Source organism: Schistocerca americana, chromosome 2, assembly GCF_021461395.2.
Source record: "Schistocerca americana isolate TAMUIC-IGC-003095 chromosome 2, iqSchAmer2.1, whole genome shotgun sequence".
Classification (NCBI taxonomy): domain Eukaryota; kingdom Metazoa; phylum Arthropoda; class Insecta; order Orthoptera; family Acrididae; genus Schistocerca; species Schistocerca americana.
Window position 1 is genome coordinate 576,773,337 of NC_060120.1, and position 20,497 is coordinate 576,793,833.

Consider the following 20,497-nt stretch of genomic DNA (forward strand, 5'->3'; position numbering starts at 1 on the left):
ACTACTTGCTGTACAGTTGCTTCACGTGGTCTTCAAATGGCCTGTTTACCATATCTAAAGGTTTTAATTGTGAAATCTTTCCTCCTGGAATGACGTAAAAATATGTGTTTAATTTGAAGATTTCTGCCTTCACTGCAGACATCAGATGCCCCTTGAAAACATCAAGGATCAATATAACAAAATTATTTAGAAGAGCACTTGGTCTCCTGCTCCAGATTGTATGGTGCCAGTCTGTAATCAACTCATTGTTTATCCGTCGTTTTCTGTTGCCACAAAATATGACACAAGGCAGCATGTTTTCTTTTGGCATTGTTTTACAATAGAGGATGACGTAGGGTCCCATTTTTGTTCCACAGAAGACTCAGCATGGTGATTTGTGATTTCTCATTGCTCATAATGTGAAGCAATCCACTTTTGGCATCTTTCTTTTCTACTGTTGTACTGCATGGCATGTTGAAGTAAACAGGAGTCCTGTTATGTTCCTTTCTCAGTCTTACAACGTTTAGCTGTTACTCGATCAACTTCTTCACATACAATGCTGGACGATGCTGAGGTAGGGATGTTCGATGCTGCAGCACAAATCCATTGTGTTGCATCATCCTTTTACACCACCCAGAGCTGGCTTTAAATATGACAGTGTGTTCCTGTGCCAGTTCACTTGCTTTGTTTCGTATGACTTCATGGGAAATTGCCATTCCTTCTATATGTTTCTCCGCACAAATGCTAGTGGCATATTTTTGAATCTTCCACTCTGTGTGCTACTGAAAGCTTTCCTAGGCAACTTTGCGTTTTTAGACATCCTTTATTCTTTTGCCACTTCTGAACATTGGCTCTTTGACTCCATACTTCCTTGAAGTTGTGAAATTGTTGCTTCTGCATGCCAAATAATGATGATTTTGAAATTTGCATCCTAATAACACCTGCATCCTGTTGATTTGTTCCACACCATGATCCATTACACACTTTACTACAGAGTTTAGAAGTGGGATCTTGAAATCAAACAACAACTGAAAAAAAAGTTTGCCTCAACAAACACCTCATGCTCAAAAATGCAAGTGTATATTCAATGGTAAAGTGGTAGGTATGGCTGAGAGTAGAGTTACAGATTAATGGAAACTCGAGGTTCTATTTGGTCAAGGAAAGAAAAACCCCACAGTATATGCCACAAAAGCAAGAAGACCTCCTACTTCTTGGCATGAAACTTCAGGGGTAAATCTTTGTCAGGGATTTGGAAATATATGGTACGTCCATCTTAAGATTACTTTTGTACTAGGTATGACATTACAAATAGATCCTTTTCATTATATTGTTACATTCCATCCAGATTTTCCACTGTTTAAATCATGAAGTTATTACTCATAATATGATCATACTGAGTATTTGGTTAATCACAAATCTAAAAGTACTAAAGGAGGATGAATCAAATACACTGGCACAAAATCTGAGTGGTGATGATATATATATTAACGCTTATGAGACTAAGCTGTTAATGGGCAATCAGAAAATGGCATTGTATCATATTCTATCATATTACAAATCTGTGTCCTCATATGAGCCAGAAATCATAGGAGATTATATGTGCTAATTTAAGACCAAGAATAGTAACCTATTCTCTTGCAGCCATTATCCGGTGCCTTCAAGTTTAAGATCGGTGGTGGAAGACAAAATTAACAAGATAGTTGGTAATCAGGCGATTGAATAGAGTAATAGTGTTTATGATAACCCACTGTTAGAGGTTAAAAAAGCCACAGGTGTGTGTTTAGGTTTAAATGCCTGTACTCTTAATGAACACACAGAAATGGAAAGGGACAGACTTGTAAGTATCAACAAAGTGTGAGCCAAATCTCAGCAGGCCCACTATTTTAGCTCAAATTTAACTACCGGGTTCTGGCAGTCAAGGCTATGTAAAAACTCCAAGAAATATACACTTTATTTCATGGAAAAGCTTATCATTTTCTCATCTTACCTTCTGGTTTGAATCTCTCTCTGTCAGTTTTTTTTTTTTTTTTAGCTCTGGGTCATGCATTAGGAAGAGAACGACCACAGGGACTACTTGTATATGTTGATGGGAAGTTGCTGTTGAAAATGTGGGAAGAACATTGTGTGCTGTTAACTAAAACCCTACAGAAGTTTTATGAAAAAGGTGTTACAATTAAGCTAGCAAAATCTCATTTTGATAGGAAAAAGCTTATGTTTTTGGGACATTTGGTAGGGGTAAATGGTGTAATGCCAGACCTCAGTAGGATAAGGGCTATAAAAGATTGTCCAGAACCACAGAACATTATGCAGTTACATTCAGGTTATCAAGTTTGTTGAAACAGAAAGTAAAATGGATATGAAATGAAGGTACAGCGGAAGAATTCGGTAATATCAGACATTCACTAATGAATGCACCTATTGTGAAGCATCTTGTGATGCATGAACCTATAAAATTAGCAACAGTTGCCTCAGAATATGGTGTAGCCACAGAATTATTCAAAGGAGAATGGCAATTGCATTGGCAATTCGTAATTTAAGTAAAAACAAGATGAATTATAAGCAAGAGAGAAGGAATCAACTGCCATAGTCTGGAGCATAAAGAAATTTCAAACTTTGATATAGGGCTGAAAAATTTATATATAGGACTATTCAAGTGTCACCTTTCTCATCGAGAGCGGACTGCTATGTGATCGCTTGATGAGGTGGGTTCTCTTTTACAGCAACTTCACTAGAGATTAACTATATAAAATGAGTGGAGAAGCACCTTCCCGATGCATTATGTAGACTACCATTAGATATGGATGGTATGAAATGTACTAAGGGCCCTGGAGTGATATTCACAATAAATTTCTAGGGTAATAGCTCTTAAGATCAGTACAGCAATGGTTAATGCTGTTCGTGGATGACGCTGGAGCTGTTGTCCGATGATGTCCCATATGTGCTCGATTGAAGACAGACCTCGTGATTGAGCAGGCCCAGGCAACATGTTGACATCCTGTAGAGCATGTGGGGTTACAATAGCAGTATGTGGGTAAGCATTATGCAGTTGGATAACACCCACTGGAATGCTGTTCATGAATGGCAGCACAATGAGTTGAATCAACAAACTGACATACAGGTTTGCAGTCAGGTTGTGTGAGATAACAAGAGTGCTCCTACTCACACCTCAGTCCATAACTCCAGGTATACATCCAGTGTGTCTAACATGCAGGCAGGTTGGTTGCAGGCCCTCAACTGGCCTCCTCCTAAGCAACACATGGCAAACGCTGGCACTGAGGCAGAACCAGCTTTCATCAGAAAACGCCACAGACATCCATTCTGCCCTCCAATGTGCTCTCACTTCATACCACTGACATCACAAATGGTGGTGGCTTGTGGTCAGTGGACTGCACACTACAGAGCATCTGGCTTGGAGCTGTCCTTGAAGTAACTGATTTGTAACAGTTCATTGTGTCACTGTTGTGCCGAGTGCTGCTGCAGATGCAGCAAGATGTGCCAGAGCCATATGCCAAACACTTACCTCTTGGTAGTGCCACATGCCATCTGGAGCCTGGACTTCTGGTGGCTATACATTCTTGTGACCACCATTGCAAACAATCATGTTCAGTGGTTACATTTCTGCCAAGTCTTCACGCAATATTGCAAAAGAAACATCCAGTTTCTCATAGCTCTATTACACGATCTCGTTCAAACTCAGTGAGGTGTTGATAATGACATCTCTGCTACCTTAAATGCATTCTTGCCTAACATCAACTCACCACATGCAATCTCATAGGTAACTAATGCTCATGACTGTTACAGTGTGTACTTAAAGCATCCTCATAGTGGCGCTACTAGTGCAAGTCTTATGGGAATGGTGTGAAATTTGAATAGACATTGTCTTTCAGATATAGAAACACATACCAACTTTCCGTTTGTGTTTCACAACTCCTTTTTGGTGTTGCAAGTTTTTTCTGTCAGAGTGTCACCTGCAATACAATCCATGCGAGAGAGTAATGGAAGAATTGGCTGATTATCCAGAAAATATTGCTCCCACATACATACCACATGAGCAAACAATACTAAAATTCCGGGTGATACTGAATGAGTTACCCCATCCACCCACTGGGTTATAACCAGTAGGGATAATGCACAAGAAATTTATAGGAAAGCCGTTATTAAAATTCTTTAGACAGTCTCCTTCAAAGAAAAAAATGAGGCAGCAGTAATAGACAGTAAGATAAGAAGCAAGTTACACAAGTCATCCCAGAGTAGACTACGTAAGTTTAACAATACAGCAGATGTGCCTATAGGTAGTGTAGATGACTTAGTATTTGTAAAAGATGTCCAGCACAGTTCCAACAGGAAGAAAGATGCCCTCCACCTTTTTAAGGTGGAGGAAATACCACATCCTAAGGCATTGTTCCAGATTGATCCAGATACAGGCCAGAAAAAGGTTCTATACAGTGTTCATACTTGCAAATTGGGCAGAATAATGCCCACTGGAGGTCCAAGTTAATGGCTTTGGTATTTCTTCTTTCGTTTCTTCAAAGCCATTCCCTTGTCTTACACTATTCTATATTCTGTACCTCTTACTACTCTATCTTATTTAACAACTAAATTGTATCCTTGTTTGTAAAAGCAAAAACATAGCATTGAAAGTTGCTTTGCAGATAACTAAAATTATCCTTTGTTTTAAAGTATCAATAATATGTAGTATGTTTCTTACAAAAAAGATACATATGTATCTTATCTATGTATAATCGGGCTTTTAAAGTTTTTAAGAGGAACAATTCAAAATGGTAGGGTTTCTATTGTGTAGTGCCTTGAGAATTTCGATGTTTTCAATGCAAATTCTAGAGACCCTCGGCTTTCCACCATCTCCAACACCCAATATTTTACATACGAGAGAGGGAGAGAGATGAGATAGTGTCTACATTGCACCGGTTTTGTGTGTGCGCAGTGTGGATGTGTATCAAGAGAATGCTATGATGTGGACGGTTGATCGATGTGGGCAAGTGGTTGCTGCACTCGCCACAGGAGCTGCATGCCCAGTACAAGGAGCAAGCACGCCTTACTCCGTGACGGTGCTACGTCGGTCATTATTGTGAACAGCTGAATTATGTTATAAGAAAAGAAAAAGACACTTTCTAACTCACTCTGTTGAGATGCTGATGGTGGACTTGTGAGAACTTTGGGAGATTTCTGGAACTGTATTTATTGTAAAAGTACTTAATACTCTGTAGGAATCAACATGGATTCCGGAAACAGCGACCATGTGAGACCTAACTCGCTTTATTTGTTCATGAGAACCAGAAAATATTAGATACAGGCTCCCAGGTAGATGCCATTTTCCTTGACTTCCAGAAGGCGTTCGATACAGTTCCGCACTGTCGCCTGATAAACAAAGTAAGAACACCTTCTTCCAAAGCTGTTTCACAGAGGAAGACCACACTGCAGTTCCTTCTCTAAATCCTCGCACGAATGAAAAAATGGCTGACATCGAAATAAGTGTCAAAGGAATAGAAAAGCAACTGAAATAACTCAACAGAGGAAAGTCCACTGGACCTAATAGGATACCAATTCGATTCTACACAAGAACTTGCCCCCCTTCTAACAGCCGTGTACCGCAAGTCTCTATAGGAACGGAAGGTTCCAAATGACTGGAAAAGAGCACAGGTAGTTCCAGTTTTCAAGAAGGGTCGTCGAGCAGATGCCCAAAACTATAGGCCTACATCTCTGACATCGATCTGTTGTAGAATTTTAGAACCTGTTTTTTGCTGGCATATCATGTCATTTCTGGAAACCCAGCCCCTACTTATACCTCCCGAGGAGATCACGAATGTAAAATTAGAGAGATTCGAGAGCGCACGGAGGCTTTCCGGCAGTCGTTCTTCCGGCGAACCATACGTGACTGGAACCGGAAAGGGAGGTAATGACAGTGGCACATAAAGTGCCCTCCGCCACACACCATTGGGTGGCTTGCGGAGTATAAATGTAAATGTAGATGTAGATGTAGAATAGCTTCTGACGGACCATGAGTCATTGGGCTTATGAAATATGATTAATTTATGTGAAAACTGTTATGTGGTGTTCTGTTTGTGGAAGTGAAAATATAGTGAGGTTGATTTAAAAGTATCTTGAGTGTACGGGATCATTTTAAGAGTAGAGAAAATTCCTCCAAACAGCATCATATCTTAGGAGAAGAAGTTGGGGAGATTGATGCAGCCGGCTGTCCTGAAAAGATCAGCGAAGCACTTCCAAGTAAGTCCAGTGATGAAGGGGATGTGCGAGTCTTGCACACCAGCATCACACTGCTTCCTCTAATCCCCGGAAACTGCCAGAACATGGCGACCGACGTGATCAGGACTTGAAAAGGAGGGATTTTTTAAGTAAACTGAGACAAGAAGATATTGGAGTTGCCATAGCAACCAATAGTAACGAGACTGAGAAATTGTTCCGCAGAATTGGATGCAGTCCAAACAGAAAAAGGGGTGAATGATTTCATAAATACTACACAAAGGAAGATGAAGAAAATACTTCGGATAAGAAGATTTGTGTGTGGGGAGGAAGCAATTCTGACACACACAATAACCTGCCACCGACGTCAACGCAGTAACCAGTTGACGACACCGGCGCAGTAACCCCCCACCATTGCTGACTGCAACAGCTGCCGTTCACCGTTGCTGACTTCGTGTCCGCTTGCCAATGTCGCAACCAATGTTTGATGTTGCCAGTGCCTGTGCTATTCACCGGTGCCGATTCTACACCTGCTCACTGACGCAGTCTAAAACTCTATATCAGGTGAGCGAAAAATAAATAAAAAAAACTGTTCAAAGACTATAGTACTGTAGCTAGTACAGTTAGAGGTGAAGTTTTTTTAGATGAACACTAGGTCGAAAATCAATTGGGATATGCATAGCATTCAGAAAACAGGGGAAACTCCAGACCCAGCCATGGCTCTGACAGTGACTAAAGAGGCGCCAGACTGGACTGAAGTACTGAATTTACTTAAAGCCCAGAGAGCAGCTTTATGGAAGGAACTAAGTTATCAAAATTCTTCTTCAAGAAAAGAACTAAATATTAAGTTAGACGCTCAGAGGGCAGATTCAGCTTCTGTAAGACAAGAACTAAATGCTCAAAATGCTTCGCTAAGACAGGACCTGAGTGAGCGTTTCTTTAAGAAAGGAACTGAATGAAATTTTAAGTGCTCAAAGTCTTAAGTTACATTCAGTAAATACACAATTGAACATCAAACTAGATAAAAAAAGGTATAAAATATTCTATACTAAATAGACAATTATACACTAAAATCCAATAGTTATTTCCTCAGTCCCTTCATATTATATTATTCTTAAATATAATACTCTTTTCTGTTCATTCCAACTTGATGTCACTCTGCTTACATAATACCATCATATTAGACCTTCTACTAGAATATTATTCTGTTTGTTTCATTTTATGTCTAGAGATCACTGTTTATTCGAGATTCTCTTAAATACTAACATGATCGGATAGTTTAAGAGGTTATGAATAGATTACACAATAGATGAAGATTTGAAGGTAATTCGGTGTAGGAAAACTAATGTGGAAGTAACACTGAAAACAACTCATATTCAGAGTGAGGTTTTAAGTAGCCAAAATGAAATCTTAAACAGTCAAGCAACAAACATAAGTTTGTTAAAAACTGAATTTGACACACTGAATAATAAAGTCGAGAATCTGAAGGTAGATTTAAAGAGTGAACTATCCAGTTCTTTAAATACTCACGTTAATCAACTATTTACTGAATTTAAACAGAGACAGGAGGTGCAATTTAAAGATATAAGTAAGAAATTAGAATTTGACATTGAAGATAAGTACAACAATGTAGAATCAGAGTTTAATGAAAAAATTGGATCATTTCAGAATGTATGCAATGTTACGTTCGACACAGTGAAACAAGGAATACATACCTTAAAAGATAGTGCAGAAAGACAGGATAAGCTGATCCTTATTGCCCAATCGCAAATTGCAGGCATCAACACTCGAGTCGATGACATAGAGAGAAATTTTAAGGAAAAACTGGCAACTTCAGACACCTGGAGGAAATGATAGACCGAAAAGTGGTCGCGAGAGTAACCTCCGACAATGCATCTCCAAATTTGTTTTCTGAACTGAATGATGCTAGGAGAGGTATAGATAATTTGTGGAAAGGATTCAAATTTATGGAGGATAGAGTAGAAAACAGAATAACTTTACCTGATGTTGTGTTACCTAGTAAAGCGGTGATTGTTTTGCTGTGGGGAAACTTTCACACAAAATTTAACGAGAAGTACTGGTCTGCGCTTGCTCAAGTGAAGTTAATTTCAGATCCATGGGATCCGGGCGGGGTCACATATATCCCCTAGGGACTTTAACATTCTGTGTTAACGGGCAGAGTGATGACCGACGGTTTCCGAGTTGTTTTTAGTGTTACTTCCACATTAGTTTTCCTACACCGAATTACCTTCAAATCTTCATCTATTCTGTAATCTATTCATAACCTCTTAAACTATCCTATCATGTTAGTATTTAAGTGACCGAATATGACTAAAAGATTGTGACTAATTTAAGAGAATCTCGAATAAACAGTGATCTCTAGACATAAAATGAAACAAACAGAATAATATTCTAGTAGAAGGTCTAATATGATGGTATTATGTAAACAGAGTGACACCAAGTTGGAATGAACAGAAAAGAGTATTATATTTAAGAATAATATAATATGAAGGGACTGAGGAAATAACTATTTGATTATAGTGTATAATTGTCTATTTAGTATAGAATATTTTATACCTTTTACGAGAGGTGATGTAGACGGGGAGGGTTTATATCGATTTTGAAGGGGGTGGGTAATGTAGGTAAAAACATGACTAACACTACACACCTTTAAAACGACCCTCACAGACAAGTGTAACCGATTCTGCACCATTTGCTGTTCCATAGGAGTTGCTAAGATCTTTCTTTGGGGACTTCAAAGGTGAAGGTGAGAATGTCCGTTCTGCAGGAGACGTTTAACACCATACCTCTTCTGGCTTCTCACTCAAGTACCGGCAAAGTAGGGAGCCTGGGGAAGGGGAGTGGGAAGGGTTTCTCGTCTTTGGGGCTATCTTCTCTAGCTTCTTCAATGTTAGCAACCGTTTATATTTTTTCCTTTCTTACTTCTCATCTGAGTATCGGTCTGTCTTTCCCTCTTTCCATATGCATACCCTTCTATTGCTGAAGTCCTTCTTACTTTGCGTGGTTTCCTATAACCTTCAACTTATTTTACATAAGTAGGCTGAAGAATCAGGCTACACTAATACACTCCCACATACATCCAATCAAAGACGGAAACACGAACAATAAATAAGAATACAGGGCAATAGCTTGTAAGAACCATCAAGTGTTGTAGGGGAAGTACGTGCACATGGTAAAACATGAGCACATGGTATTATAGGTGATGGTTCTACATCGACTAATTCTAAAAATATATATGTGTATATAAATAAGAATGACTTGACAACTTGTTGAATAGTGGACTCTCTCATATAACCTAAATAAAGATGATATACCCTTTGATAACCTAAGTATATATAATAAGTAACGAATGGTATATAGAGGTATGGTAGTGCCCTAGCCGAGCCTCAGGTACAGGGCGGGTCGCAGGTGGCGGATAGCGAACGATCCATCAGATATGGTGGACAGCTGCGAATAAGGGGAAACCCAAATAAGCAGTCCCGGACCGAGGCGGCAGCATCACGAGGGTGTGGGAGGGTGACTTTTGGCAAGGGTCACACTCATTCAAAAACCACAGAACCCGAAGACGTTGCTGTGTCATGGCGAGTAAGTGCCGCCATTGCAATAAGCACTGTCAGCACCCAAATCCAGGACGTGTCTGAAGTGGGAACCATCGGCATCCTGGTCAGCGTCTGTTCACACAATGTGCGGCTGGTCATAATGCACCAGGAACTAACAATCCCTGGTTCTAAACACCCAGTGGAAACACTGGACCAACTTGATTACAAGCAAGTATGACTCGTGCAAGTAATAACAACATTACCCCAGGTGGTAACCAATCCACCCATCAACAGATGGCAACCAGGAATTCGGATTCTGGGGAACCTGGACTTACACGATTACATCAGAGAAAGTCGGAGCTCTCTGGCAAACTTCCACTTAAAACACCTACATACATTGGAACCTTTAACATAAATACATTAATCCAACCAGGAAAACTTCTAAACCTTACAACAGAACTTGAAAAGCAAAAGATAGTAATACTAGCTTTACAGGAGACACGTTTTACAGATGAAGAAACATCAGATTATGGCAACTATCGCATCTTTAAGAGCAAGACGGATAAACGAATCGGAAGAGGAGCCCCCCATCTCGGGATGGCGTTTATCATACACAAAAGCGTGCTCAGCTCCATCAAGGAAGTTACTCCCGTAAATAATAGGATAATGACGATGCGCTTACAATGTGCCAACAAAACATACACAATGGTTAATGTTCATGCTCCCACAAACGGAGACAACAAGAAAAACCCCATAGAAACAGAAAAGTTCTGGGAAAAGTTGGAGAATATAATGGCCAAGATTCCAAAAGATGATACAAAAGTTCTACTCGGCGATTTTAATGCCCAAATTGGTAGAGAGAAAATCCACCAAAAAACCGTAGGCAAATATCCTGCACATAAATTTACCAATAAAAATGGTACAAGGCTCGTCGAACTATGTAAGCAGAATAACCTGAAGATAATGTCAACATCTCTAAGAAAATGTCCAAGAAAACAAAAGACATGGAGATCTCCTATACAACAAATTGGCGAGTTTCAAATAGATCATGTGGCGATTTCATACCCAGTACAAAAAGAAATTTACGACGTCCAAGTACGCAGAGGAGCAAACATTGATTCAGACCATTACCTAACTAGAATTAAAATCAAGTTTACAGCACGAAGAAGTCATCAGAAGAAAAGAGAAATACAGAAATATGACACCAAGAAGATTAAATAACCTAAAGTTAAAGAAGAATGGGAGAAGGAAAAGGCAAACACATGGGAAGAATTTCATTCTAAAATCACGCGAATAGCTAAGGAAACTATTCCCTTGAAAAAGATATTCAAACACCCTTGGTGGGATTCAGACTGTGAAAATGCACTGGAAAGGAGAAAAAAGGCATTTCAAGAATATAACAGTAAAAAATCACAAGAAAGTCTACATTTATTTAACGAGGTTAGAAAACAGGTTTCAAAATCTATTAGGCAAGCAAAAAGGAAGTACACAAAGGCACAACTGGATGCCATAGAAGAAAATTTCCAAAACTATAATACAAGAGACTTCTACAGAACTTTCGCAGATAAAATACGAGGATATATCCCTCAAAATTTATGTTTCAGAAAACCAGATGGTAAATTAGCCCTAACAAACCAGGAAAACTGTCAAGTTTTGGCTCAATATTTTTCTAACCTACTAAATTGCCCAGAACCTAGTTTAAGGTTTCCCAAAGAAATCAGTGCCAATGCTCAACCGGATTCATTACCACCAACACAGGAAGAAATCAAATGTCACATTAAAAACGTAAAAAATAATAGAACATCTGGCGAAGATGGCATTGTTGCAGAGCTATTAAAAAACCTAGGACCAAAGACGTTGCAAGAGCTCACAAAAATAATAACAAAAATATGGGAAACAGAAAAATTACAAGAGGATTGGAAATGTGCCCTTATTCACCCGTTACATAAAAAAGGAGACAGAACAAATGTCAATAACTACACGGGAATCTCACTTTTACAAGTCACCTACAAAATTCTCTCAACATGCCTGCTGAAAAGAACACAAGAGCAGCTGGAACGCCAAATTGGTGATTACCAAGCAGGCTTCCGCCCTGGTCGCTCATGCATAGAACAAATATTTAATTTAAAGACAATATTAAAACACAAAGCAATTAGAAATGCTCCCATAATTTGTACATTTGTAGATTTTAAGAAAGCCTATGACTCAATTGACCGGCAATCTTTGTTTAACATTTTAGAGGAACTTGGACTTGACTCCAAAACACTAAGGCTTATCAAAGAATCACTGACAGACACTGTATCTAAAGTTAAATTCAGGGGAGAAATCTCTGAACCTTTTCTCATAAAAACTGGAGTACGTCAAGGTGACGGGCTATCTCCACTTCTGTTTAATATAGTCCTGGATAAAGTCATTAAGGAATGGGAAAAAGAATTAAAAAATCAATCCTCCTGGAAAACAATCCATCTTGGTAGAACCAAAGACAACGTGGAGATATCTTGTTTAGCATTCGCGGACGACTTGGCCATACTTGCAGATGATGAAGAAATCGCCACCAAACAAATAGAGATCCTTAAGGAATGCGCGGATAAAGTAGGTTTACAAATTTCGTTTCAAAAGACAGAATTTTTCTGTACGAAATTCCATATACACAGTTTGAACACAAAATATGGAAAAATAAATAGAGTAAAACATTTTAAATACCTAGGTGAAATTTTGGAGCCAACCGGAGGAGAGAAAGTTGCACAGAAGATCAGACAACAGAAAATGAAGAGAGCATATGGTATGACACATGAAATATACAATAAAAAATGCATCTCCTCGAACACAAAAATCAGACACTACTGCGCAGTAATTAAGCCAGAAGCACTATATGCTAGTGAAACGCTCACACTCCACACAAAATGTGATTTAGAAAAAATACTAAAAGAAGAACGGAAAATTATGAGAAAGATTTTAGGTCCAAAATTAACAGAAGAAGGATACCGGATACAATCAAGAAGAACCACAGAAACTATATCAAACCTGGCAGCAGACATAAGAAGGCGAAGATTAAAATTTTGTGGACATGTCACTAGACTTCCCCCCACACGACTCACCAACAGAATTCTAACTTACATAGAAAAAGTCAAATCAACAACACCATGGATTAGCCAAGTAAAATTAGATTTACAAAAAGCAAATATTGAACTTAAAGATGTCAAAGATAGAAAAACTTTTAGAAATAAGGTGGAAAAGTGGATTGTATTGTCGGAGAAGGAAGCACTAAAGAGACCAGGAACAAAATGGACAGAAGAAAGAAAAAGAAAACATGGAGAACGAATGAAAGAAGTATGGAAGAAACGACGTCAGAAAGCTTTGCGTGATCCTTCTGGGTCCATTCGCGATAAGTAAGTAAGTAAGTAAGGTATGGTAGTGAGGTTGAAAACTAAAGGAGGACTCTAGGATACAAAATGAAGTATTAACGAGCAATGCTGGAGATTGTAACAGATTTTTTAATTTTACTGGATAATATTTAGTGACAGTATACATGAAGATGTACACTAGGGTGATGAATTGTGGGGCCTACTCACAAAAGGGAGGGGGGGCACCCAGCTTTTAGTGAATGGAAAAAAGAGCAGACAAGCAGACCAAAGAGAGGCTGACCTATACTGTGCGGGCAGGGACACCAAGAAGGGGACTGACCTGTACCATAGAATATAGGAAGAAGAAAGGGGCGTACCTACCAGAACAGCAGGAGGAAGGTTACCCATAGGATCAGCCCATAGGTAAGGGATTAGTACTGTTCCTAAGGGGGAAAAGGGCAGTATAGTGGTAGGAATTATTCTGGTAAGTTTGAATTCTTAATACCTGTAATGTTATCAAGATTTATGGATGTTGGAAAGAACATGCTCATGAATTTTCTCCAGAGTTCCTCCAGACTACATAAAGCTGTATAGGATAGTACTAGTCCCTACGAACAAAGGAAGGAGTAGCATAAAGGATTAAGGGTAAAGGATAAAAGGTTTAAGGGTCCATGACACCTGGAATTTATGAGTGGAATTGAAAGGAGAGTCCTCAAAATACAGAAGTAAGAGTAATGCGGACTGAAGTAGTAAATAAAGGTTTATATTCTTCAAAGCTATCAAAATAGAGTAAAGAGTCAGTGGAAAGACAAATAAAGGGAGCTTACCCTGTGAAGTTCAAGAATTTATGAAAAATACATATATATCTAGAATTATGGACTAAATGAATATCTTAGAGAGGTGAATTGTCATTAAGTATGATTTCAATGTATATATTGAATATGTATAAAATATCTAGTGTTCAAGCTAAGGGGAGGAATATGTAGTGCCTCGAGAATTTCGATGCAAATTCTAGAGACCCTCGGCTTTCCACCATCTCGAACACCCGATATTTCATGTACGAGAGAGACGGGAGAGTGTCTACCTCGCACTGGTTTTCTGTGTGCGCAGGGTGGATGTGGACATGTATCAATAGAATGCTACGATGTGGATGGTTGATCGACACGGGCAAGTGGTTGCTACACTCGCCACAGAAGCCCAGCACAAGGAGCAAGCGCGCCTTACTCCGTGACGGTGCTATGTCAGTCATTATTGTGAACAGTTGAATTATGTTATAAGAAAAGAAAAAGACACTTAATTACTTACTTACTCTCTTGAGATGCTGATGGTGGACTTGTGAGAACTTTGAGAGATTTCTGGAACTGTATTTACTGTAAAAGTACTTAATAGTTTCTGACAGATTGTGAGTCATTCGGCTTATGAAATATGATTCATTTATGTGAAAACTGTTATGTGGTGTTCTGTTTGTGGAAGTGAAAATGTAGTGGGGTTGATTTAAAAGTATCTTGAGTGTATGGAATCATTTTAAGAGTAGAGAAAATTCCTCCAAACAGCATCATATCTTCAGAGAAGTTGGGAAGATCGGCGCAGCTGGCTATCCTGAAAAGAAGATCGGCAAAGCACCTCCAAGTAAGTCCAGTGATGAAGGGGATGTGTGAGTCTTGCACACCAGCACCACACTGCTTCCTTTAATTGCCGGAAGCCGCCAGAATTGGTTTTATACGGGAGATCCTTTATGGGTAGTTGATAGAGATGACAATAGATGGACTGACTTGTGATGACGACGACTGATGATTTACTATTTTTTTTCTTTCTTTCACATTTTGTTGTTTTTACTCTTTATGCTAACGAGAGAGATTTGCTAAGGTCAGTTTTCTGGGTCTGCGACGATGTAGTTGTGACCTGTCTGTCCAGTAGGGAGAGTCGAATACTTTCTCCATCCCGCCTCACAATGAAGAACTTCAGCGGACGTGGGGGGTAGTAAGAGACTCTGTCTTTCGGGCCTATGTCCTTTCTTTCTTTGACCTTAACAAATCTATTCTTGTTTTTCTTTTCTTCATTCTCTGCCAGGAGTACCAGTTCTATCTTCCCCACTGTCCATATTTGTGTTTCTATCAGTGACAACCCTTCTCTTTTACGCAAGTTTCTATCAAAACTTCTTGTCCCAGGATGGCCGAGGAAAGCAACACATGATGATATGACTTGGCAAAATGGATGTAATTTTTAACGCGATACACATATTGTGTGACAATAAAACAAGATTGTTTTGTCAGTTTTAAATAGAGAGTAGGCACTACACAAGGGATGGGAGTAGGAGACCAAAATCAGGCTGTATGTCAGTAACATAACATTCAATTGGCGTGAGAAGACATAAATGATAATTAACCACCTGGATGTATATTATGATGTAAGTGTTTAATAAAATAAGTGAGAATGGAATAAAGAACATAGAGTCATCTTGATACCATTGCAGGTTCTGTCGTCAATGTAAAATCCTTTGAGTATTCAAAGGATGAAACTGGCAATTTCAGTCCTTGCTTTGTTATGCCCTGTGGAATTTTTAATGATAAATCTAGTTGTGTGTGTTGGCTTGGATAATTTTAAATACAATTATAGTAGCAGATCTAAGTGATCTCGAGAAAAGGCAATGGATGTGGGCCCTTTACCCAAAGTTACATACTACCGCAGAACTGCTTTCATACAGCAACAAAGATGTAGGTAAAAGCAATGTTGTATAATGAGTATGGTGTGGTATGTTTAAAACTGGGACACACACACACACACACACACACACACACACACACACACACACACACACTGAAGTCCTGTTAGGATGTGAGAAATGAAACTGAGGTACTGTCCAGACAGATTTTATGTGATGAAATTTACCCTGTTTTAGGTGTGCTGGAATGGGTAAGCAGACTAATAGAGAGGCTGTATGCCTGAGATCAAATGGATTAAACAATTAAATGACCTATTCCGCATTTTGCATTGAAGAGCCTGAGAATAGGTATGCCAAATTGAGAGGCCAAGTCCTTTGGTTAACCATTTTTGTTTAGGGAATGAATAGGGGACTTTCATCTGAAAGGAAGAATTGTTGTACAGTATCTGCCTGTAGTAAGGATTGAACTCATTTATTAAGGTTGGAGAAGACATGTTGAGTGACAGTTGATCACTTAGTCAAAGAGATATCAAAACTAGTTATGAGAAAACAAATTTACCTAGGAACCAATGTGTGGTAATCTGTATTCCATATGTTTTCAGATCTGACATTTGGATGGATACGGATGACATTAAGTATACTGCTAATGTTAAACCACTAGTGTCATCTAACAATGTATTTCAGTTTAAATAAAGAAAATGTATTCCACACTCTTATAAGTTAAGAGTGCAGTTAATAATAAATGAAAAGCACCAGTTTACTTTTGTTCTACAATATTACTTTTATTGTTAACTGATTTTCGGCTTACAAGACCACCTTCAGACATTTACTGAGTATTATCACCAAAGAAGTTAAATGTTTGCAAACAACATTGGAAGAGAAGTAACATATCTAGACTGAAGTAGAAACATACAGTAAGTAACATCTTTGCAATGAAAAAGTAAAAATTGAACAGTACATAAATAACAACGGAGTAGACAGGAAAACCTTTACACAAAATAGGAATAGCATGTGTACATAACAGTTTCTATTAATAAACAAAACTAATAAAATAAAATAAAATTAGTACTAGACAAGGCTACATCAGGAGGTATGAAACATGGGGAGTGATACACAAACCAATTAAAAGAAGAGACAATTATCAATGTAACTACAGAATACATAAGGAACTTAAGCAATATCAACACAATAAACAGAAATAAATAAATGCAGGAAAATGGAGGTGTTTGAGGGAACCTACAGTTTGAGATTGTGGTGGTACTTAATTTTAACATTAGCATTATAATCAAAGCAGTGGCTGTGTAACAGTTTTCATTAAATAAATGAGCACAGTAAAATATGAACAGTATTTGATGAGACAACTACAAGGGGTGTTAAACATGGACAGTAATACAAGTACCAGTTAAAAGAAAGCCTTAACTATTGAAACTACAGTATATGCAGTTAATGTTATGGATTGTGTAATGACTGAGTATGAACACCATGGTATGCTCAATTACTAAGAGACATCTACCATGATAAATCTTCAAGACCAAATAAATAATCATCCATGAATATTTAAAGAAAACATTCAATTTATTTATTGAGGATAAATGAAACATAACAAATTGTAATATGATACCAGATATTCAGCATTTAATTGTAATGAGTGCGTTAAAGGAGTATTGCATGATATATTTAGTCTCAGTGGGGGAATCTGTAGTGTAACAAGGGTTATTTGTGAGAATGACCTATGTTTCACTGAGGATGCTGACACTGGTGAAAGATTGCTGTCTCTCACATTTTGTGTATTGGACACAATTCACTGTGCACACTCCGATCTGTGGACTGTGCATACGCAGGAGCTAGGCATGGCGTGGTGAGTGCAGCAGCACTTGCTGAACATGAGAATTTATGCCTTAGTGATGCCCTTCAAAGGTGTCATGAACACCTCAGAAAAAACAGACATACTACAAGGTGTACGCTCAAGGCAAATGAAGATTGTAAGTCTTAGATCTTAAGTCGAGTCCAATGAGGTCGGATGTATTGATCGAAGTATTTGAGTTTATGAGTTACTGATATTTGGATCTGTCTTCACAACTGATGTAAATTGTTGGAACAGTACAGAAAATTATCGCTGAAGATGTGTTCGTCATTCAATAGTTCAAAGTACTGAGACACTCCCTTATAGAATCATTCTGTCTGGATATGAAGTCAAGAGGAATAAGTTCACGCACAACCCTCTTACGGAGTAGCCAGTCCACAAGAACAAAACTAAAATGCAACTGTAATGGTGGAAGAACAATCAAAGCTAACTTAGACCACATCACACTAATAGATCTGCCACACTGTGTTCTCTACTCATGGTGTTACAGGGTGAGCAGCATTCTATGGCTGTTAGTTGATGATGCTGAGGTGTTCAGGAAGGTGTCATCATTAAGTGACTGTAGGAAGGTACAAGATGACTTGACATTATTTCTAGTCGGTGCGATGAATGGCAGCTAGCTGTAAATGCAGAAAAAGTAAGTTAATGCAGATGAGTAGGAGAAACAATCCTATAATGTTTGATTAAAGCATTAGTAGGGTGTTAAGTGAAAGTCAGGTCATTTAAATATCTAGGCGTAATGCTGCAAAGCGATATGAACTGGAACGAGTTTGTAAAGACTGTAGGGGAGAAGGCGAATGGTCAACTTCGGTTTATTGGGAGAGTTTTAGGAAAGCATGGTTCAGCTGCAAAGGAGACCACATATAGAACACTAGTGCAACCCATTCTTGAGTACTGCTGAAGTGCGTGGGAACCCCACAAGGTCAGATTAGAGAATGCCGTCGAAGCAGTTCAAAGGCGGGCTGCTATATTTGTTACCAGTAGATTCAATCAACACTCACGTATTGCTGAGATGCCTTGAGAACCCAAATGAGGATTCCTGGAGGGGAGGTGATATTCTTTTTGAGGAATCCTAATGGAAAAATTTAAAGAACCAGCATTTAAAGCTGACTGCAGAATGATCCTACTGGCACTAATGTGCATTCTGTGTAAAGATCACAAAGGTAAGTTAAGAGACATTAGGGCTCGTACAGAGGCATATAGATAGTCTTTTTCCCCTCATTCTTTTTGCAAGTGAAACAGGAAGGTAAAAGACTAGCAGTAGTATAACACACCCTCTGCCACGCACTGTATGGTGGCTTGCAGAGTACATATGCAGATGCATATGGGGGCATCTGAACTTCTGCCATCCCAGTATTTGCGATTGGAGCAGACCTCATATACAAGCTCTACGGTGGACAGAGAAACACATTGTGCCCACCGTGAGTTACATGGGAGAACCAGTCACAGACATGCAAATGAGCGTGAATGAACCAAATACAGAACACCAGGTCTCCCAATGCTTGCAGTGGTAGTGGGCAGTACAAGTGTTCAAGGGTGAATGTGAGTAGAACGAGTATTCAATGCACCACACAGAGTTTACAAGCAAGGAGGAACATTTTGACATTTTAGTAACCCCTGATGACGACAATAGAACACATCATCAGAATATTGTGCCGATAAGGCAATCACATCTGGCTACATGTCCATATCTGGTTTTTGTAGGTAAATATTTGACATGTACAAGCACATCTACTAAGACTGTTCCTTTACAGGTGTTGCCATAAATGTCACCCTTCGACTAGAGACTGTACCTTTATAGTACAAAAGATGTCCAGAGATTGGAAAGTGTGTATCTGTGTAGCCTCCACTAAGATACTGAGTTCCTCCAGATGTTTTCTTCAATTGTTTACATTTCATTTTCACAGCATTGTAGGAGCTTTGTTACTTTGTTTCATGTTCCATGTATCATTTATACAATTAACCGTAATGATGTGGAACAAGCAGTTTTTCATTCATATTTAAATTTGGCAACATGTTGGCTGTTTACAAGGTGTGTGTTACTGTTCTTTAAATACAGATCTGAATTAGTAATTTCTACCTACCACATTATACATATTACATAAATAGAAATTCTTCTACAGAACAGGTGTTGTCAAGGAGAAACTCCGCAGTTTGTTTTTAAATTTAACTTTGCTGTCTGTCAGACGTTTTATATCACTGTGCAACTGAACAAAAATTTCGGTGGCAGCACACTGCACTAATTTTTGTGTTAAATTCAACCTTACTGTGGAATAATAAAAGCATTTTTTTCTGATATCTCATTTGTGTACGTCATTCTTCCTTTTGAATTGCAGTGGGTTATTTACAACAAACTATATGAGGTAATGCATATACTGTAAAGCAGCACCAAAATGCCTAACTCTCTGAAAAGATGTCTACAAGAGAATTGAATGTATTACCACATTTTTGGGCACTGAAAACTTTCTTCTTTATAGATGAGTTACACTGGAACTCTACTTCATGCAACATTTAAGAAAACCAAAACTAAACTCTGAACAGGCCTTGGGAGACACAATGGTACTAACCAACCACTGTGTCATTCTCACCTGATAGGCATCACTAGATGTGGATACAGAGGGGCATGTGGTAAACATAGTGCTCTCCCGACCATTGTCAGTTTTTGTGGCCGGAGCCACTGCTTCTCGATCAAGTAGCACCTCAATTTGCCTCCCAAGCGCTGAGTACATGCCGCTTGCCGACAGTGCTCAGCAGAACCAGACAATCATCCACCTAAGTGCTAACCAAGCCTGACAGTACTTAACTTCGGTGATATGACAGGAACCGGTGTTACCACTGCTGCAAGGACATTGGCTTTTCATACATCATC